Genomic DNA, 23,540 nt, shown 5'->3' with positions numbered 1-23,540 from the left:
TGTGTGTGTGTGTGTGTATACATTTTACTTATTTATTGTCTTTTTGCTTCCGGTATATTGAAGCTCCTGTAGGGAAGACATTTTTGTGTATTTTGAAAATTGCTATATCTACAGTGTCTAGAACAGTGCATGAAAGAGGTCTAATGCTCAGTATTAAAAAAATATATATATCAGTGTAAACTTTGGAATAATCTAAGAAAGACTATATATGTTCTGGTAAGACAGCAGATTACTAAACTTTTATAAGCCTTAATTACAATATTTTAAAAATGAGAATCATGTCTATTTCACTATATTCATATAAATCTTAATGAGATAGATTTAAAAGTTGTTAGTGCAAAGGCTGTGCTACATCCTCAATAAATATTCGTTTGCTTTCTTCATTTTCTCCTGTTCCATTATCCATTCAACGATCAACTCGATTAGTTCTTTAATATATACCTGTTCTAGTTTTCTAGGGTTGCCGCAGCAAAGTATGTCATGCTTAAAACAATCAAAATTTATTCTTTCATCCTTGTGACTCTTGATCTCTAGGTGATGAGTTCAAGCCCCATGTTGACTAGAGATTACTTAAAACTACAATCTTTAAAAATTGTATTCTCTGATAGTTCTGGATATTATAGGGCTCATCCTAATCCAGTATGGGTTCATCTCATATCCATACATCTACAAAGACCTGCTTCCACTTACGATCACATTTCCAAGTACAGAGGAATAGGACTTGTAACATATCTTTTTGAGGGATGCGATTCAACCTACTACACTAGATTTCCCTTGCTTACATCTTTATTTCTGATTCAACACAGGAGAGGGTCACTTTTTCTCTTAGTATTATCGCTCTCAGAATGACTGTGTATATAGCAAAGATGGTGAAACTAGAAAGTTAAAGTAGATAAGAAACAAAAATCCTCTCAGATACTATCAAGATAATTTATATTTTAAAAAGCCTGTATTTGCTTTTGGTTACCTTTTAGAATTTTCTGATATTCATGAGATAAAATACACAAACAGATTAAAGCATTCTCTATAAATTTAAATGTATAATTCACACAAATAAAATATAAGTAAATATTCAGTCTTGCAAGTGCTGAAAGAAATACAAATCAAAACAATTTTGTTAATAGATGAAAAAACAAAAACATTTGACATTCAACTTCCATTCATTATAAAAAAGAATCAACAAAGTGCTGTTAGAAGAATATGCCTCAATGTAATAAGGGCCATATATGAAAAACTCAAAGCAATCATCATACTCAATGGCAAAAAACCAAGAGCTTTCCTTCTAAGGTTGGGAAAAAGACAAGGATGTCCACTCTTACCACTTTCATTCAACGTAAGACTGGAAGTCCTACCATAGCAATTAGACCAGGAAAATAATAGGCATTCATATTTGCAAACAACATGATAGTATACATAAAGTATTCTAAAGACTCTATGAAAACACTATTAGAAGTAATAAATGAATTCAGTAAAGTGGCAGGATACAAATTTAATACCCGGAAATCAGCAACATTTCTATACACTGATAATGAAGTAACAGAAAGATAAATTTAAAAACAGCACCATTTACAGTTTCACCAGACAGAACAAAATACCTAGGAATAAACTTAACCGAACAGGTAAATGGCCTGTATTCCAAAAACTATAAAACACTGATGAAAGAAATTGAAGATGACATAAACAATTGGAAAGATATTCCATGCTCATGAATTAGAAGAATTAATACTGTTAAAATGTTCACATTATCCAAAGCAATCTTCAGATTTAAAGCAATCCCTATCAAAATACCAGCAGCATTTTTCACAGAACTGGAAAAAATAATTCTAAAATTTGCATGGAACCAGAGAAGACCCTGAACGGCAAAAATAACCTGAGAAAGAACGAAGCTGGAGGTATCACAATACCAGATTTCAAGATCTACTACAAAGCTATATAGTATTAGCACAAAAAATGATATATAGATCAACAGAACACAACAGAGAGCTCAGAAATTAACTCATGATTATATGATCAATTAATTCATGATAAAGGAGGCAAGAACATACAATGGAGAGAAGTCTCTTCAATAAATAGTGCTGGGAAAACTGGTTGGTTACATGCAAAAGAATGAAACTGGACCACTTTTTAACACTATGCACAAAAATAAACTCAAAATGGATTCAAGACCTAAATGTGAGACAGGAAATCATAAACATCCTAGAAGAGAACACAGATAGTAACTTTTTTAACAATAGCTGTAGCAAAATTTTCCTAGGTATGTCTTCTCAGGCAAGGGAAACAAAAGTAGAAATACACTATTGGGATTTCATAAAAAAAAAAAAAAAAAAAAAAAAAAAAAAAAACCTTCCGCACAGGGAAGGAAACAATCAACAGAACAAGACAACCTACTAAATGGGAGAAAATATTTGCAAATAATCTATCTTATAGGGGTTAATATACAAAATATATAAAGAACTTATACAACTCAACACCAACAAAAAAGCAATCTGACCCCCCAAAATGGGCAGGAGACCTAAATATATATGTGTGTGTATTTGTATACACACACACACACACACACACACACACACACACACATATATATATATTTATATTTATATTTATATCCTTGGAACTATATATACATTTACATATTTTTGTAAGTATAATACATATTTATAAATATAAATATATAATATAAATTATATATATATTATTTTTTTCCAAAGAAGATCTACAGATGTCCAACAGATGTTCAACATCATTCATCATCAGGGAAATGAAAGTCAAAACCACAATGAGATGTCACCTTACACCAGTGAGAATGGCTAAAATCAAAAAGACAAGAAATACCAAGGTTTGGAGAGGATGTGCTCTGTTGATGGGAATGGAAACAGGTGCAGCCACTCTGGAAAACAGTATGGAGGTTCCTTCAAAAATTAAAAATAGAGTGGCACCTGGGTGGCTCAGTTGGTTAAGCAGCTGACTTCAGCTCAGGTCATGATCTCGCGGTCTGTGAGTTCAAGTCCTGAATCAGGCTCTGTGCTGACAGCTCAGAGCCTGGAGCCTGTTTCAGATTCTGTGTCTCCCTCTCTCTGACCCTCCCCCATCATGCTCTGTCTCTCTCTGTCTCAAAAATAAATAAGTGTTTAAAAAAAATTAAAAATAGAAATACCATATGATCCAGTAAATATACTGTTGGCTATTTACCCAAAGAAAATAAAAACACTAATTCAAAAAGATATATACACTCCTGTATTTATTGTAGAATTATTTACAATAGCCAAGAGATGGAAGCAGACTAAGTATCCATCAATAGACAAATGAATAAGGAAAATGTATGAGATATATGTATAGATATAGGTAACTCTCTATCTGTATCTTTCTATATAGATATAAGTAGATAGATATAGATATATAGATATCTATCTATACATCAACATATGGAATATTATATGACCACAGAAAAGGATGAGGTTGTGTCATTTGCAACAGCATGGATAGACCTAGAGGCTATTGTACTAAGTGAAACAAGTCAGACTGAGAAAGATAAATACCATATGATTCCATTCATAAGTGGAATCTAAAAAAAGACAAATAAATTAAAAAAATGAATAAACAAACAAAACACAGCTTCAGACCTGTAAATACAAAGAATAGGGTGATAGTTGCCAGAGGGGAGGCTGGGAGGTGGTTGGGGCAAAATGGGTGAAGGGGAGAGGGGGGTACATGCTTAGTCACGGAATGACTAAGGGGAATAAAAGGAATAGTCAATAAGGAATAGTCAATGATATTGCAACAGTAATGTAACAGGACAGCTGGTAGCTACACTTGTCAACATAGCACAGGATGTATAAACTTAACAAATCACTCAACTGTGCATCTGAAACTAATGCAACATAATGTGAACTATATTGAAATTTAACAAAGATAACATTTTGATATGTTTCTTTTTTTATACCAACAAAATAATCAAAGACCAAAGAGAAGAAATATAATCTGGTAAACTACATAATCTTGCTCTCATACATTAGAGTTGGTGTTCAAATTAGAACAAACTTTGTGAAAAGCAATTTGACAATACATATTCAGTTTTTAAATGGGAATCTATCCTAACAATATGACCCCAAATTCACATACATGCACAGGGATATTATAGTAGTGAAGATGTAAAAGCAACCTGAGTACTAAAAAGTAAGGCACAGGTTCTATAACTTAAGTTAGGATCCTATGCATGCTTTTATGTGTGTAGAAATTTTGTTTGTGGGTGGCCTATCTCAAAATGAAAATAGCTTTCTAATCTTATAGTTATAAGTGTATCCTCATGTAAAAATTTAAGCATAATCTAATGCAGGGAAAAATATTCATAATCTCACATTGATTAATAACTCATAGTTAACATAGGAGAGAATTTAAATGTTTAACGACAATGGTGACCCTTGTTTTGACATACAGAGGGATCATTTTGTTTTAAAAGCACATCCGAAGTGGGCTACTGGGGTGGCTCAGTTGGTTAAGCATCTGACTCTTGATTTCAGTTTAGGTCACGATCTCCCAGTTTGTGAGATTGAGGCCTGTTTCTGGCTCTATAGGACAGAGCCTACTTGGGATTCCCTCTCTTCTATCTCCATGACCCTCCCCGCACACTTTCCCTCTCTCTCTCTCTTTCAAATTAAATAAATAAATCTTTTTTTTTTTTTTTTAGCACATCTGAAGGGTGGATGCCAATTCACTAGTATCTCAGTGTTTTCTTCTATATTTCTAAGACTACTGTCTTTTTAATTTGAGCTATGTTGTTTTTGGCTTCACAGCTATTTCTTTTAGAAGTTAGAGTAATCTGAACCTCTGTCAACCCTGACAATATCCAAAGCACCGATCAATCTTAATCTCACTAAAATTAGGAAAACCACATCCTTTTATGCCTCCTGATATATTAGAAGAGAAAGCCCACCTGCATCACCTATACATATCACTGTAACATCTATACCGATACTGTGCACACAGCCTTGAAAAAAATGAACTTAAATTTACTCCAACTTGAACTTCTGCCTGTTTCTGCTGCAAGGGGGCAGGGTTCAACCTTTCCAACACAACATGGAGCGAGATAAGAACAGAACTTAGAAGTTCTTTCCTGTTACGGACTGAATGTTTGTGCCTCTTGATGAACAGGATTCATATGTTGAAACCCTAACCCTCATGCACTTGGAGATAGGGACTTTACGAAACTAATTCATGTTAAAAAAAAAAAAAAAAAAGGTCATAGCAGTAGGGTCTCTATCCAATTTGATTACTGTCTTTATAAGGACAGACTCCAGAAAGTTGACCTCTCTCTCTTTCTTTGTACATTCACAAAGAGGAGTCCATGTGAGCACACAGCCAGAAGATAGCTGTCACCACGATCTTTGGACTCTTGGCACCTTGACTGGAACCTGGATATGGGACTTCTTAGCATCTGAAACTTCGACAAATGTATTTCTGTTGCTTAAGCCACTTAGTCTGTGCTCTTTTGTTATTGCCACATGAACCATAATGTGAACCATACTTACACATTCCCTACCTCTCACGCAATCACTGCCACCAACATCAGCTCCTAACGGCCTTTGATCTTCCCAGCCGCTTTTTAGATTTTATGTTCTTTGCGCAAATTCGGGCTCGTGCTTGCATTTACAGCTTCTCTAGTTTCCCTTTGCAGGAAGGGAGCCAGCGAGGCTAGTTTCCCATCCTGCTAGTGCCCTTTGCTTTTTCCACATGCATAATGGTGAAGATCATATGGCCCTAATAAATTATTGAGAGCAGTGATTAAATATGCTTCCGTTCCTATCAGAAGCAAACATTTCAGCAACCCGTGGACTTCAGGGTGCTGTTAAAAGCCCTGGCCAGCATGATTTTTGTACTTGTTCTTGTTATTATCCTAATTAGGACCAGTTGTTGGTTACTGTTTATCTTCCTCAGAAAGACCATCTTATTTAAGACCATCTATGAAAAACACTCAGAGAAATATAAATTGCTCATCAAGTATTATGTGTACAAAGCATAATTGCTACACATATAATTGTGAAATTAAAAGTTATAATTTTTTAACAGTAAACTCCATATATCTCATTTGGGGATTGAAATCAACCATAACATTTTGTCATTTATGTAGGAAATATGTTACTCCTCTAGAGTTCTAATTCATAATATCTTGCATAATGGCAACTTGATAAAGAGTATTCTTTTTTTTCTTTTTTTTTTTTTTTTGGTCACATTCTCCTTTTTGTATATCCTTAAGGATACAATCATACACTCTTTGGCTATGCTCTTTGGATTGCAAATATGAGTCCTTCCCTAGAGTTATGGGATGTGAATATTTAAGCCAATATTATTGAGATATTATTTAGATATTGAGACATTATCTAGATATAAAAAAGATATCATGTTTGGGCCTGCATTTGGGGTGATGCCAATAACCATAATTTCTGATGATTGACACTCATTTATTCATTAAGAAAGTTTATTAGATAGTTATTATGTGTCACAGACTTTTCTAGCTAGCATGCTCAATATGAAAATGCCTAAGACATGGAGTAAAAGCAAGGGAAATTTATATAGTGGAGGGTAGCACCTATGAAAATATTTATGTCAAATCTAATTATTATTTAAAAATATAATAAAATATTGGAGAGATTAAAATCCATTTCAGAGATCAACTGAGACATAAAAAATGTATGTATGTTTTCTAGAAATGGAAGTAGTAAAAATGCTTAGCAAAAGAACTGGTAACTGTAACATAGAATGTTATATGTTGATAAGGGAGAGAAAGAGAAACGGAGGGAGGGAAGGAAGGAGGGAAGGTAAGAAAAGAGAGAGCAAAGGAGCAAAGGAGGAAGAAAGACTGGAAAGAAGGAAGAAAGGAAGGGAGCAAGGGAGGAAGAAAGACAAGAAGGGAGGGAAGAAGGAAGGGAGGGAGGGAGGGAAGGAAGGAAGGAAGAAAGGAAGGAAGGAGAGATGGTATATTTGGAAACACTGGGAAGGTATGTATGGAGACATTATAATGCAGATGTTATTGCTGGGAAGACTGATCTGCATGTAAAAGGAGCTGTGGGAATTATAGTCAGGGGCTAGGAAGAATGCCACTACTTGACAAAGTCCTAAGCAGGCTTTGTAAAAGGCCAAGTCAAGATGCAAAGCCATGTGCCTCAAATCACGGGATGCTCATGACTGGAGTGGTAAATTGGAAGGGAAAATTGTAGGAATTGCTTGAGAAGATGTCCCAGTAACCTCAGAGTTTCCTTTGACTATGAGTGGACTGGAACAGCTTAAACGTTCAGAAGTGCCACTTTAATTCTTGGTTCTACACTAAACCAAAACATAGTGAACAGCAGAATAGGGGTGCAATTTAAGCAGAAGGTTGAGAAAATTATTTCCAACATTGGTCACTGCTCAATTTATAGCACCCCATCCACGACTTCATTTTCCCTTCCTTTTCCTTCTTGTCTTTCTTCCTCCCTTGCTCTTTATTCTCTTTCTTACCTTCCCTCCTTTTTTCCCTTCCTTTCTTTTCTCTTTCTGTCCTTTATCAACATGTACTATACGAAGCATTTTTACCCCACTTCTCTTTCTAGAAAACGTGCATATATCTTTTATATTTCAGTTTATCTCTGAAGCTGATTTCAATCTCTCCAGTATATTACTGCATTTTGAAATAATAATTACATTCGACATATATCTTTTCATAGGTGCTACCCTCTACTATATAAATTTCCCCTGCTTTTAATCCATTAAAATATCTCATGCCTTATACATTTTCATATTGAGTATGCTAGCTAGAAAAGCCTGTGACACATAATAACTATCTAATAAACTTTCTTAATGAATAAATGAGTGCCAATCATCAGAAATTATGGTTATTGGCATCACCCACTACATACATCTCAGTGTCAAGAATATGTTTCAAAAAGAATCTGTTTACCATTTTCCAAGTAGAAATATTGTGTGTACATTTAACTAACCTTGGAAGTGCATTAACGCTAAATTTGCCTTAAATATTTTAAAACACATTTACACAACCAAGGAAAAATTATGGTAAAAAAAGGATGGATTCACTTACTATAAGTAAGTTGAACACACACAATTTAAAAAAAAATCAGTTTAAGACCAGTCATCTCTTTGTCTTGTTGTGCGGTCAAGCTCAGCGGAGAATTGCACTCTGAATCCTGTTCGGCCCCTGCTTTGTGACCTTGGACATATCACCTTACCTCACCATACTTAGCCATCATATAAAATGGAAATCATGGTAATACCTATTTTGTAGGATTACATGTGTATATATACACGAAGTACTTAGAATTTTGCCTAATATATAGTAACCATTTTTTAAAGATTTTTATTTTTTAAGTAATCTCTGCACTCAATGTGGGGCTGAAACTCACAACCTCCAGATCAAAAGCTATATGCTCTACTGACTGAGCCAGTCAGGCGGCCCACATACAGTAACTTCTTAAAATGGAACTCCTCTAACATCTCTCTCACATTCAAAATCTTGGGGTGCCTGGGTGGCTTAGTCAGTTAAGTATCCGACTTTGGCTCAGGTCACGATCTCAGGGTTTGGGAGTTCGAGCCCCTGCATCAGGCTCTCAGGCTCTCAGCACAGAGCCCTCTTCAGAGCTCTGAAGAGGGCTCTGTCCCTCTCTCTCTTTGCCCCTCCTCTGCTAGTGCTCTCTCTCAAAAACAAATAAACTTAAAAAAAAAAACCAAAAACATAAGTGGTAGTCTTCAGCTCCCTGTTTTACATGCCTCCCACCCTGGTCTGAGATCAAAGTTTGACTCTGCAAGAGCAGACAACTGTCAGGAAGCCCGTTTGTCTAACTGCTCTCTGAAGCTTCTCCCCTTACCTGCCTTCTGAATTGGTCATGGCCAGACTCAAATTTGAGCCAGGTGTGATCGTCAAACCTGCAAATTATCCTCCTATTAGAGATGATCTTCACCTTTTCGAGCAAAATCAATTTTCATTCTTGAGGCAGTGGCCATATCTACTTGAAAGTCCCCTCTGGGCCTTTTTAACAGGGACGTTTGCTTCTCAAACTTCCCAGTCTTAAAGGTGCTTGTATTTGTCTTGCGTCCTGGCTGACAGAGGCAGGATTGCCTCTTTTGCTGCCTGAGCCTCCTTTTGAGAGGGCTTTGCCTCTGTGTACACCACGGATTGCTATGGTTTTGCTCCTGTTGTGTTTTTGCGTCTCTGGTAGAAAGGATTACCAGAGTCTCAGGGTGATGCTGTGCTCACTGTCTGTAAGCATTCTTGTTCCTGACCATCTGAGTCAATACTCTAGCCAAACAGTGCATAAGGACCCAACTATACTTGGCACTTGCTTCCTAGCCTTTATCGTCCTGGTCAACTACAAGTTCACAGACTGAAGTATTTATTTGTCCTCCTCTGCTGTACCTTTGCAAAGCTCTATGCTCTCTGGCAAACGTCCATCTGTATCATGTGTGTAGGAGGGGTAGGGGGAATGTGCTTAAGTTACAATATCCAAACTTCACCACTATAGACCAAAGACCCTATCTTTCACCCTGTATGTCTATGACAAACTAAACTTACTAGTTAACACTACAAGAGCCAATCTTACTGCTCTACTCCCCTCTACAAATTACCACCCCAACCCTACATATACCCATTAACCTTCCATTTATAAATAAGAACAAAGCTAGTTAACTAGGTAGCTAGCTAAAGATTATCTATCTATCTATCTATCTATCTATCTATCTATCTATCATCTGATCTGTCATCTATCTTTAATATGTTTTTACTGTGCACATAATCCACATGCTTTTGCTTCTGATATCATACTGTCTGATTCTTTCCATAACAGCAAATAGAGATCTACATTGCAGTTTTCATCAGTGAGGTATATTCATTCATTTGATTGTACATTTCTGCTTTTGTAAGCAATCTGATTCTGTTGGGAGTTGGCTTTCAATATTAAAACCTTTCAAGTAGCACCACAGAAATATTTTTGTACTTTTCACTTTATACACTTCAAATAATTTTCAAGGTATATTAAATGATTAAAAACACTTAACAATGCAGTTCATACTGTAAATTGCTTCCAAAAATCATGTATTGAGTAATAATCCCAATAGCAATGGGTTTTTTCAATCTTTCGAATATTTGATGAGAGAGGCGCCTGGGTGGCTCAGTCGGTTAAGCGTCTAACTTTGGCTCAGGTCATGATCTCGTGGTTCGTGGGTTAGAGACCCGTCTCAGGCTCTGTGCTGACAGCTCAGAGCCTGGAGCCTGCTTTGGATTCTGTGTCTCCCCCGTTTTCTGCCCCTCCCCTGTTGTGCTTGCTCTCTCTCTCTCTCAAAAATAAATAAACGTTAAAAATTTTAAAAGGTAAATATTTAAGGAGATTGGAGTATCTTGAACTTTAAGGGAGAGACTTTATTGGACAATAAAAGACAGTGCATATACACTATCAAAAGCACCTATACTTTTAACTGTTTGGGTTAATTCAGGAAATTCAAAATTGCTGTATCAAATGTTTTATATATCATTTAATGGAAGATTATTTGATACTCAAACAAATGGAGTAATGATACACGCTATAACATGAATGAACCTTGAAAACATGCTGCATGATAAAAACCAGTACTGAAAGACCACATACTTTATTATCAGTTTTATATGAAATGTATAGAACAGGAGCATATATGAAGCCAGAAAGATTAGTGGTTGTCTAGGACAGGGAGGGGTAGTCAAAGGGGAGTGATACAAATGTTCTAAAATTGTGTTTATGTTCACACTATTCTATGAATATACTAAACACTAGTGAATTGCACACTTTATACAGGTGAACTTTATGGTGTGTTAATTATATTTCAATTAAGCTGTCAGAAATAGCTTGCTTTGGTTGGATTATTCATTATTCTGAGTTGCATTTTTTTAATACTTGTCTTTCCTTTTAGAATGTAAGGTCTTTGAGAACAGAGACAATTTCTATCCTGTTCATTTTTATGTCTCTAAAATTCAATACATGTTTGGCATATATTATGTGCTTTATGAATTTGTTTGGATGAATCCATTTGAAAATATATCATTAGCCAAGCAACTGGATAGCTCAGTTGGTTGAGCGTCTGACTCTGGTTTGGGCTCAGGTCATGATCTTGTGGTTCATGGGATTAAGCCCTGAGTCAGACTCTGTGCTGACAGCATGGAGCATGCTTGGTATTCTCTCTCTCTCTCTCTCTCTCTCTCTCTCTCTCTCTCTCTCCCTCCCTCCCTCCATCCCTCTCTCTCACTCTCTCTCTCTCTCTCTCTCTCTCTCTGCTCCTCCCCTGCTCACTCTTTTTCAAAACAAACAAACAAACAAACAAACAAGCAAACATTTGGGGCTCCTGGGTAGCTCAATCAGTTAGGCATTCAACTCTTGATTTCAGTTTGCATCATGATGTTACAGTTCATGAGTTCAAGCCCCATATGGGGCTCTGCACTGACAGTGAGGAGTCTGCTTGGGATATATGATATCATATATATCATATATATTCATATATATATTCATATATATACTAATGATATCAATATATATCATTAGTGGACTAGGTCTTAGTAGAGACTTATTACTAGGTTAAGTGTGAAATATACTAAATTCATACTCTCTACTGTACAGCAAGGTGACTTATTCACTGAAAGTTGTAATTATGAATCTAGTTATCAAGAAAGCAGAAAAAGCAATGGCTTTTTAATATGATGACTGCTTGAACTTAAGCATGGAAAACTGAGAGAAAAGAGGCATTTTATATATCTACTCAATATTATTTTATGGGAAAACAGGACAATTTAAAAAGTTATACTCATAACCTTAGCTAGTATCATCTACTGATGTATCATAAAAGGTAAAATTGCCAAGACTGAGGTACTGAAGTACTGATATTTTATTGGTAATTAATGAAACCCTACTTAAAAGAGTTTAGCTGCACTGAGCTTACGATATAAGGAGACTCGATCTTAGAACATTGATTTTAGGCAAGCAAACTTTTGTAGGTTGTCTAAACCTCTTTGGAAGTCAGTGGCCACATTCTTGTGAAAGAAACTTACAAAATCAGACTCTTAGTCAAAGTCATTGTGTGCATTGTGGTTAGCACTTTACATTCATTCTTTTGTTTAATCCCCATGATTATACTCCGATATTTTAGATAAGAGAACAAAGACAGAAAGGTTAGGGGTCTCTATATCCTATAACTTGCTAACTAATACCTCTAAGAAGCAAAGGCAGGTTTTCTGATTCCAAAGCGCATGTCCTGTCAATGATTCATTTGAGAAGGTGGCTAGAAGGATTTCTTGAATTTGACAGGCCTTTGGAGGTTTCACACTCCCAGAAATCCAAAAATAAAAACACAATTAAATAATGCATAGTCCATTGGGTGAAACCAGATGATGGACATAATTTCAGGTAAAATTCCATTAAAGAATATATAATTGTGTTGCAGAACACAGCAAAGTTTGTTTTTATATGCGTATGTGTGTATGTGTATACATATATGTGTATATATATATATATATATATATATTCTAATATTTACTGTCTTTTTTAACTTTACCATCCTCAAAAGGATCTTCATGGATAGAATTTCATACTATGCTCTGCATTTGGTATAAAGCAGATAGTTTGTGTTTTCACAAATTCCCAAAACCCAGAAGAAGGCTCATTTCATTCCGAGTGAACAGATACCTGTACCTTCTTAAATAAGGCTAGCAAACTGGGGACTGCAGGGGGCAGGGCCCATAGCAGCTTGGCAATTTTGCACAGATTTTTAAAAGCCAGTAAGTTCCTTTTGGCCTTTCTAAAAGACAAACACTTTGCAGAAAAGCTGTGCAGTAAAGGAAACTATCAAAAATCATTCTTGTAGAACAGGGAGGCAGTGAGGCACACACTATCTCCCTTGTGGTTTTAGAGTCTGTAATAGAAATTAACAGTGCCATCTGCAGCCCGATTATGCACTTTAAGATCCCCGCATGGTTTATAGCATGCATTATGGTATACAGCAGCATTTTTTGCTAAGCTAGTCACAGTTATATTCATTTTCACAAAATTAAAAGATCCTAAGGACATAAAGAATACCAAGACAGAGGTGGGGGAGAGGCCATGTGAGCATTAAAAACCTTCTTCATCTGGGTTTATCTGACATTCTCCAAGCCACTGGCATTAATTCTCTCCAGTTCCTTACTGCCATCTTTACCCTCCTTTAGAAATAAATTTTCTGCTGCTAAACTAAATTATATTATCTGCTCCAATGGTCTAAGTTAGCAATTTATTCCATATGTTCACCATCTTTGTGTGGAATAAGTCTCCCTGAATTTTCTGTTTGCTCTTAAGCACTCCAATTTTTGAAGGTAGCCAAAAACTCTGCGTAGCTGGAACAGGCAATAAGAAGTTGAAGTCTGTGGTTTCCATCAGTGAGTCTCATCATGATCCACAGATAGGAGAAACTTAAGGGATTTCCTTTGACATTTAGTTTAAAATTAAAAAATCAATGAGTTGATTTAGTTTACAAATTGTGCCAGAACCATGAGAGACTCTTAAATAGAGAACAAACTGAGGGTTGCTGGAGGGATATGGAATGGGAGGATGGGATAAATGGGTGATGGGCATTAGGGAGGTCACTTGGGATGAGCACTGGGTATTTTATCTAGGTGATGGATCACTCAATTTTACTCCTGAAATCATCATTACACTATAGGTTAACTAACTTGGATTTAAATAAGAATAAAAATTGTGCAAGAAGATTTCTGGCCATGAATGTTCATTTATGAGATGGAGTAAAATAGGTGTTTAAGGAATTAAAGCAGAAACAGATGTGACAGTGGAAAGTGCTACCTGTCTTATTTGGGCATGTCATAAGGCTTGTGCTGTAAAGTATACTTTACTTACAGTTCCAGATCAAAAGGCAAAATACAATGCATGTTATACAGCCTGCCCATATGAAAGTCTGCTTGACTAAGGATAGAAGAAAACTAACACTCATTGGACTCTCACTTTCTTTACTAAGTGCTTGACAGATACTCCACATTTAGTTTATTTAGGACTGAGAACAACTCTCTTATCTACAATGACCAATCTTTATTTTCCAGATAAGTGGAGATGCAAGAGATTTAGTAATATTTTGCTATAATATCTATTGCCAAGATGATCACCAATGTGTTTCAATTCCTTTAAGAGAAATATCACACTTGCCTCTCTGTATTGCAACTCTCTCCAAGCTTTAAATTTAGTTAAAGGGGATTATCTTTTTTTTTTTTTTTTTTTTTTTTGGATGAACTTGGTTCTTAGGACAAAGGTTTCTACATGCAGGTATATGCTACCTTCTAAACCTTTCCATAGCTAGGAAGGACTGGCCAAGATGCAGTAGCAATTGCCACCCTGGGTGAGACCTACTGTAATCAGAATGATCTTGAAGCTATGGACCAATGAAACGGTTTTCCCTGATACTTTCAAAAGAAATACCAAAATTATGCTACTGATTTTGCAAAAACAAAGAAGGAAGTAGCTGGAGATAAAATTTACCAGAAAATCAGAGTCCTGGCAAATCAAAAGCCTTTTTTTGTTTTTAGAAGGGATGTCCAATAAGTAAGTTAATACTTTTTACCTTAACTTTTCAAATCCCAGGTTAACCACTCTAAGGTGTAACATTTGTAATGTTGTGACACTTACAACTAAATAAGTCTTGTTAAGTGTCTACTGAATTAATATTTTGTGTTTCCTGCTTGGCTGGAGGTGAACCAAAAAAAATACAAACACGTTTTGGAAATCCTTTTTACTTTTTAAAATTTCATAAATTCATTCTCCTGGTTGTATTCATTTTGAAAAACACAGCGTTTTAATCAGAAAAGACTAGCTTTTGCTGTGATTAAGCAAAACTCCAACATCTTAAAGGTTTAGAAAAACAAATATTTATTCTTGTTTTTGCTAAGCATCCATTGCAGGTCTATTACTACTCCTTTTGTGTGCCTTCACAGGATTCAATGGCATCCCTGGGGCAGATTTGAAATTTACAAAAGGGGGGGTGGGTACACTTAGGATTTAGTATTATGGGCTAGCACTTAAGCACACTCCATGTTTTCTGACTAAAACAATGGACTGGAATCCTTAAGAGGGTAATGATAGGATTAAAATCATACTGCAGAAATCTGGCAGAAGAGTGACTTCAACTTGGTTTGCTATACTCAATTTAGTAAACAACAACCCAAACATCTCCATCTACAGTGCTCTGCAACGTATTTATAATTATGAGACTGAACTACTGTAAGCTACTTAGTGATAGATCTCAAATTATTTAGTGCCTGTCTTAAGGAAGGGTCATAGTTCTCTGCCCCATTGACTCAGATTTAAGCATCTAACTTGCTCTGACCAATGAAATTTGGAATTTGGATTATTAGACATGAGTGAACCTCAGATTTAGTTGTATGTATATGGATTTAGCTAAGTTGACTTAGAAATATGGTATCTCTCACCACTCCTGCACTGTACTGAAAGTAGAGGAGAAAAACAACCAGTGCCTGGTTGGTGTCTGTGTCTGCATTGTGATTTCCATTTCTTACATTTTTAGAATTCTGGTATCGAATAATCACATGCAGTATTAGTCTGAAATATACTTATTGTTAGGTAAAAACCCTAAGTAACCACAGTGATTTTTGGTTTAATAGTCTTTTCAAAGCAGTTGATTATTATGTTCCCTAGCAATGATCAAATATATGCTTTTCAAAATTTTAAAAATATGTATGTATATATATATATATATATTTTTCTAAATATTTATTTTTGAGAGAAACAGAGACAGAACGTGAGTGGGGGAGGGGCAGAGAGAGAGGGAGACACAGAATCGGAAGCAGGCTCCAGGCTCTGACCTGTCAGCACAGAGCCTGATACGGGGCTCGAACTCACAAACTGTGAGATCATGGGTCGGACACTCAACAAAGCCACCCAGGCACCCCTAAAATATATTTTTAAAAATAAATGATTTTTTCCCATTTTTTACTGCTTTCCAAACAATAAAGAGAGCTGTTGACATCATCAGCTCTCTTTATTGTTACTATTTCAGTTATTTTAATGATCGATATTTGCCCAATTATTTGGTTATATTGTGCAGCTGATCTGACTTGATGATAAAATGGCCCAATATTACTTTGTTTTAAATAAATGGCTCTTTATAGCCATGGCATGAACACAGAATGAACTAGTTACCACTTAAGGGTTCACTTCAAAAATCCCTATCAACAAGAGATATAGGATCAGTACAGGGAACACAGAGATGAAGAGAGTTAATTTTATCCCTTGCATATTTTCCTACTTTGTTCTGGTTATTTAATCCAGGTCAGTCGTAATGCTTTTCAACTTGTACTGAGTTTATTTGATGTGCCACGCATTGTGGTAAGTGATTTTCATGTCATTTTTCATCTAAACCAACAAACTCCTGATTAGGTACTAGTATTCTCCCCATTTCTCATGCAGAAAATAGTTATTAGAGAGTTTATAGACCTTGTCCAAGGTCACACAGTATTTAAGTGACAGAACTGGAAATCAAACCAAGGTGTTTTTATTTTTGTTTTTGTTTTTCAGTCTATGCTTAAAATCGGCATTCTTCTAATATAAATATGCCCACAAATCATACGGGATCTTATTGATTTTATTTGGTAGGTCTACAATATGCCATAGAATTTTCTATTTCTATCAAGCTAACAAATGATGACCACGCTGTTTGTTCGCAGACTATGTTTTGAATAGCAAAGCTCTAAATCTCCATACTGCCTCCACATTTCTTTTGCATCTCTTCCCAGGGAAACAGCAATTGATTTTACTAGGAGAAATGATGTAAATAAGCATTGCCTTCCCTATGTTCTTTCCTGTACTCTGTTCTTCCATCAGGCCCTTCCTGGGCCACAACCTTTCAGTCAGAGATCTTCAATCACTCAGGAACCTCAGAGCCCTAGGTTGCATGTTTTTGTTCTTGAATTCTTGTGCTTTGTTTGTTTGTTTGCTCTTTGTTTTGCTGATAGCTTCTATTTTTTCTCTCCTACGAAGACTTAATCTGTCTGGTCATTTTTGTGTGCTGAAAAACAATTGACTGGTTTGTACCTCAACTTAATCAACACCCCTCTTGCTTTACCTTTTGAAAGCTAATTTCCTTTAGCAACAAGGAAAAACTATCTAAATATAAATCTATTCATCTTAATTACGAATGAACAGAGGTGGAATTAAGAAGTTAACTCTCCAAGTTATGTTAGTATTTTTCAAAGGAGGATTACAAGGAAGTCTCACGGGATTTGTCCTTGTTGGCATTGTAGGAAATGAGGTTAATCCAATCATTCTTAAGTGGGCTACCACCTGGGCTGACCCTGATCAGACTTTATCCACAAAAACAGATTTCCTTAAAACTCAATCAGAAAAGAAGTAATAGAGGGAGAGTTTAAGCCACACTTTTCAGTTCTTAACTGGTGGATATTAGCTAATCTTTTCAACTTCAATGAGACAGCTGCTTACCTGAATTCCTTGTTATTCTCTGCAGATTTCAACAATTCTTCATTTTTAATTTGGTCCCTAAAACCTCGCCGGACTTTTTTTTTTTCTTTTTAATACAGATAGACTATAATAAAATACATTAACTCACATTCTTTCTTTCTTTCTTGTTAGTTGCATGATAAGTTTTTCCTACTTTGTTTTCTCTTGTGATGGTCCCTGCATGGAGCATGCTTCTGATAAGCGTTCTTTAAAACACTTTGTCCTCTCTCACAGTTGGTGTTTCTAAAACTCTGATAATCTTTTTGTTGCTTTCTTTAGAAGTTAGCCTCGCAAGCATTTTAAATCTAATGATGTTATGATCACTGGATCTTAGATGCTTCCCCACCCCGTGAAGCTTAGTTAACATACTTGGCATTCTTCCAGGGACCAAGTCCAGAATGCACTGGAGTCATGTCCACTGCTCAACAGACTATGGAAAAAAGCAATCCTGCTACACAGGCCCTGAGGAAACATGGAGTCCCTTCTTGCCCTAGTGCTGCCAAAGCTAGTTTCTCTAGTAATATCCCAGCAATAGAAGTTCTCACGGAGGCCCTATTTTTAGCATGAATCTTGGAATATAACCCAATTATCTTGTTCTAAAATCTTGGGTGGAAATCCGATGAGGAAGCAAATCCTTTGTGTCTTTTTCCGTATAACCATCTGTTGTTCTGGCTGGCTAGATACCTCTGACCCTCTTCCTTTTACTCCTCTTTACATTTCAAAATCAACAGTCCTGGACTTGAAACTACATCTGACGCCCCTTGAATTACATGACCAATGGCCCGGGTTTTCAAAAGTGGGTTTGTGAGAAATACATATGCAGTAGGTGTACTAATTCCATTTCATCCCTTCCCCCACCAATCCCAATGAACACATGGTCCCAGTAAAAACCCAGTCCACATGCTTGTCTATGTAATTGCTTTAAAGTAACACATTTTACAATAATAATAATAAAAATCAGTGTTCAAAATTTAGCAGTACACCCTGACATAAAACAAAACAAAAACAATTTTCCTCAAATTCTCCCATCCAGGAATGATAACAGTATTTACATGTGGTTTCTCCTTGACTTTCCCATATCATTAATATTTTATTTTACATATTATATACATTATTATAATATATATTATTGCATAATCCTTGTCCCTTTAAAAATTGGCTTTATTCTTGTTTGGACAACCAAGCAGTTATTTTGGATTCTTAACTGCAATTTTGCTTTATAATATTATGGAATTATCATTATCCAATTATATTATATCCAATTATAAATTACATTTATAATCAGGACTGCAGAGATTTGGAAATTAAAAAGTAAGCCTGTTTGGAGATGGGAAATCACAGAATTCCAACTTTTTCCTTAAACACATGTGAGTTCACTTTCATTCAAGAAAAGAAGATAGAAAAAACAAATGCATAAGGAAACATTCTGAACATTTAAAAAACTTACAAATTATTTAAGGCCTAGTTGCTGAATTCAATTTTATCTAGACCTACTCATAGCTTATATACACCAAGACATATTCTAAGAACTTCCTGACATATAGATTAGGTATTATATGTAAGTTCAGTAAATATCAGCTGATACAATAATGATATTTCAAATTTTTACTAGCTTGACATAAGAGGTTAATATCAAAAAAACAATAAAAGAATGCAGACTTCTGCATTTAAACAAGTTGGGATAAAAGAGATTGGACTGGGGTGCTTGGGTGGCTCAGTCGGTTGAGCGTCACACTTCAGCTCAGGTCATGATCTCACAGCTCATGAGTTCGAGCCCCACGTCGGGCTCTGTGCTGACAGCTCAGAGCCTGGAGCCTGCTTCTACTTCCGCATCTCCCTCTCTCTCTGCCCCTAACCCACTCACATGCTGTCTCTGTCTCTCTCAAAAATAAATAAACATTAAAAAAAAAATTAAAAAAAAAAAAAAGAGATTGGACTTAGAGCACTATCTTAAGTAAATAAAAACCAGAAAATATAGGAAACAATGGTAGCTCAGATATTGAATATCAAGCAGGCCAGGGCAGTGACCTCTGAGACAGGGAAATAACCTAATGATTGTGACGTTTGCCTCAGCTTGTAGTCTGTACAGAGTTTCCAGGTAAGAGTGAAGTGAGAGACAGCCCAGAGCTTGTTGGGCAACCTATGTTAAGAAGACCGAGCTGAGGATTTGGGAAGACCAAAGTGGCTGGAATTCATAGGGCAGCACATTGAGAAGAGCGTGCAGCTTAGAGTGACAGACCCAGAAATCTTCAGAGCATTCTTCTTATCAGCCAAATACAGATAAGTGCATGTATGTGAGACAACTATGTGGAGCCTACATAAGGCTGGATATAGTTCCCTTTTCCAACTGCTGGAGTAAAAGAAACCTCAGAATACAGAGGTTATTGGGGAGAGTACTTGGAAGTATACTGCCTCAGCTGGGGGCACCAAAGTAGTCCTTGACTAGAGGTTGCTCTGGTACCAGCTAATGGTTATTTATTTATTTATTTATTTACTTACTTACTTACTTACTTATATAAAATGTTTATTTATTGAGAGAGAGAGCAAGCAGTGGGAAGTGTAGAGAGAGAGAGAGAGAGAGAGGGAGGGAGGGAGAATACCAAGCAGGCTCTGTGTTGTTAGAGTAGAGCCTGACACAGGACTTGATCTCACAAACTGTGAGATGATGACCCTAGCTGAAAAACAGAGTTGGATGCTTAATCGACTGAGCCACCCAGGCACCCCAAAAACAAAGTTTTTAAAAAAGCTGTTTACAATTAATTTAAATCTGTCACAAGGCAAAACTCAGTAACATTTACAGTAATAACAAGAATACAGAGATCAACAAAGTAGATTCACCATGTCTAGCATCCAAGCAAAGAATACCAGGAATCCATAGAAGCAGGAAAATACAACTGATAAAAATGAGAGAAATCAATCAATCAATCAATCGAAACCAATGAAGAATTGACACAGATGACAAAATTAGTAGATGAGGATATTAAAATAGTTATAATACATGTATTCCATATTTTAAGTTAGAGAAAAACATGTCTTTTAAGGAGAGACATGACAGATATTAATAAGAATTATTGAAAATTCTAGTGATGAAGATTATAATATCAGGGATAAAAAGTAAAATGGGTAAGATAAACATCAAGAGAAACACTAAAGATATATACATGAAATGAGGACACAGCAATAAATACAATGAATAAACACAATCAAATACAATAAATACAATTGAAAGAGAGAAGAAAAAACCTGAAAAATAATCATCAAGCCATCAGAATACTACAGAATATCCTGATGGTCCCTAATATGCCTGTAATTGTAGTTCCTAGAGAAGGACAGAAGCAGAAAACAAATAAACGAACAAAACATTGAAGAAAGAATAACTAAAATTTTCCAAATGTGTTGGAAATGATAAATTTATAGATTGAAGCGCAACCAACCCCAAGTGGAAGAAACAAGATAAAACTTATAACAAGAAACATCATAATCAAATTGCTTAAAAGCAGAGATAAATCTTAAAGAGATTCAGAGTAAAGAAACATTTTACTTGGAAGAACAGAGATAAAAATGATAGGTGATTTCTTGTTTGAAACAACAAAAGCCAGAAGGCAGACCAGAAACATCCTCAAAGCACTGGGGGGAAAAAAATCCATCAGCTTATAAATGTATTCTTGAGAAAATATCTTTCAAAAGCGAAGGCAAAATAGTCTTAATTATTTGCTTGTTGGGAAATTATTTACTTCAGTAAAGTTCTTTAACGGAGAACACAGCTGAGAAGAATTTCACTGCTACCCAGAAAGCCTGTCTTTCCTTACAAATAGATTTATTTTCCTCTTTCTACTTTACAAATATTAGGTACTCAAAGTTGACCACACTTTGAAAAGAAAGGTCATGCTGTCTTTATTATAGGTCTAATAGGCTATTTTAAAAAGATGTGATTATTAATTTAAGCAGTTGCTCCTGAGAAGAAAATGTAATTTATTCCTTATAGTGCTCTTGTGTTCTCTGCTGAAACACAAATAAATATCAACTCTAAAAAGTGTACATCACAATAAAGTCCTTATAAGAGGCTTCTCATTCCTTATTATTATGTTTTCGACTGGTAGCCTTTAAGAAAGACAAAATACATATAATCAATGCTGTTACGAACAAATTCTCCAGACTCTCTGAATCATGGTAACACCAGTAGAGAAAAAACAATGCTTGCCTGAATAAATCAAGCATTTTGGCTGATATTTTTTTCCCTACAAAGATCCTTTTCTCTATTTTCACTTTTTATATGTTTAATTCTTTCAAGTAAAGGGTACTGCATTGTACTACTGTACTTTCAGATTTTTTCACATCATTTGCATAAATATGCCTATAAGACTTAGACATAACCTGCATATAATTAGATATTATTTAAGAGGGTGGATATCTCCTTGTTTATTGTTATTTTTATGCAAAAATAAGTACTTAGTGGAAGTGTGGTAGAGGCTGGGAAATAATAGCAATGTGAATGATTTCATTGACAAGAAAATAAAAACACAGAGCTGTATTCTGAAATTTACAGAGACTATACCAAATGTACTTTCAAAAACAATCTCAAGTGTAGAAACTAAAGTGAGGACTGCTTTACTTTTTTCTAGTTAATATTGGGTCAACCATCCTATGACAGTTAAGAGAAGAATCCATTCACTGGACACAGATAGAAAGAGGGTGACTCTATCCACTAGGAATCAAAGGAACAACAGTAGTTAGTGAGGTACTTTGTCAATGAAATAACATCGAGGTTGAATTTGAACTACTTGAAGGGAAAAGCTGCCACTCTGAGACATGTGCATTTACGAAGAGTGCTTCCAAAATGAAGTAACAATTGCATGTTCAGGTAAAAATTGAAGACGAACTAGGATGTGAAGAACTTTATCGATTTGAGATCCTATTCCTGATAACATTCATTTGGAAACACTTTCCAGGCTAACTTTTGAATTATATTTGACTTATATTTATAAATACATAGTGTAAATAAATATAGAGTATACAAATATATAAAATATACTATATAAATATTTAAAATATACAAAATATTTATATATATTTATATAAATGTCATATTTATTTACATATAGACAGAGAGGAGAGATTATAATGTTATGTTGTGAATAAAAAGGAGAAATTGCAAATATTGCAAATACACATTTCTTCTCCAAGTAGAGAATAAAAGTTGGAGTAAACTTGTCATTGTAAAACAATGTGTTCACACCAGCCAATACTTGCATTCATGCATCTAACGATTTCTTTTTTTCTTTTCTATCTCTTTTCTTTCTTTCTTTCTTTCTTTCTTTCTTTCTTTCTTTCTTTCTCTCTCTCTCTCTCTCTCTTTCCTTCCTTCCTTCCTTCCTTCCTTCCTTCCTTCCTTCCTTCCTTTTCAAGCTACATGAAAAGTTTAGACTCTGTTTCACCATTATTTGGCATGGAAACTGTCACAGATCTGAAACTCCAAGTCTCTGAAATTAGTATTTTATTCTTCATGTATCTATTAGAATTATTTTTCCCACAACAAAAATTGATCCAGTTCTCTCCTTTGACTAAAAATTGTCTGTGTCTTCTCCATGCTGACAAGGTGGACTCCAGACTCCTAAGTATAGTCAGAAAGACTCTTTAGATCTTGACTGTAGTCCAATATTGAGGAATAAATTACAGTCATTTTCAGTCACAGTTAATATACTCCAGACCAGAAGTTTGTTACTTCTTTGGATATGTGGTACATATTCAAAACACCATTAAAACAGCAGCAATAATTATAGTTTAGTCTCTAAGGTAATACAATACCTCAAACACTCTATACAACTTTCACTATTCTAACACAAGTCACTTTGCTGCCTTTTAGCAATGAGGTGCCCCCAATGAGCTATCAAATTTCTAGAAGCTCTTTGTCCTTGTCAGATACGCTTTTTTTTTAAAATGCTTGATGTTACACAAATTCATAACTCTTATTTCTAGTAAGCTTTATTCCACCCTTCAGTGAAACAAAATTGGAAATAGAGCTGCTTGCAT

Source organism: Herpailurus yagouaroundi, unplaced genomic scaffold, assembly GCF_014898765.1.
Source record: "Herpailurus yagouaroundi ecotype Mexico unplaced genomic scaffold, PumYag 160, whole genome shotgun sequence".
NCBI classification, from domain to species: Eukaryota; Metazoa; Chordata; class Mammalia; order Carnivora; family Felidae; genus Herpailurus; species Herpailurus yagouaroundi.
The sequence above is the reverse complement of the archived record's forward strand: the minus strand, read 5'-3'. Positions refer to the sequence as shown.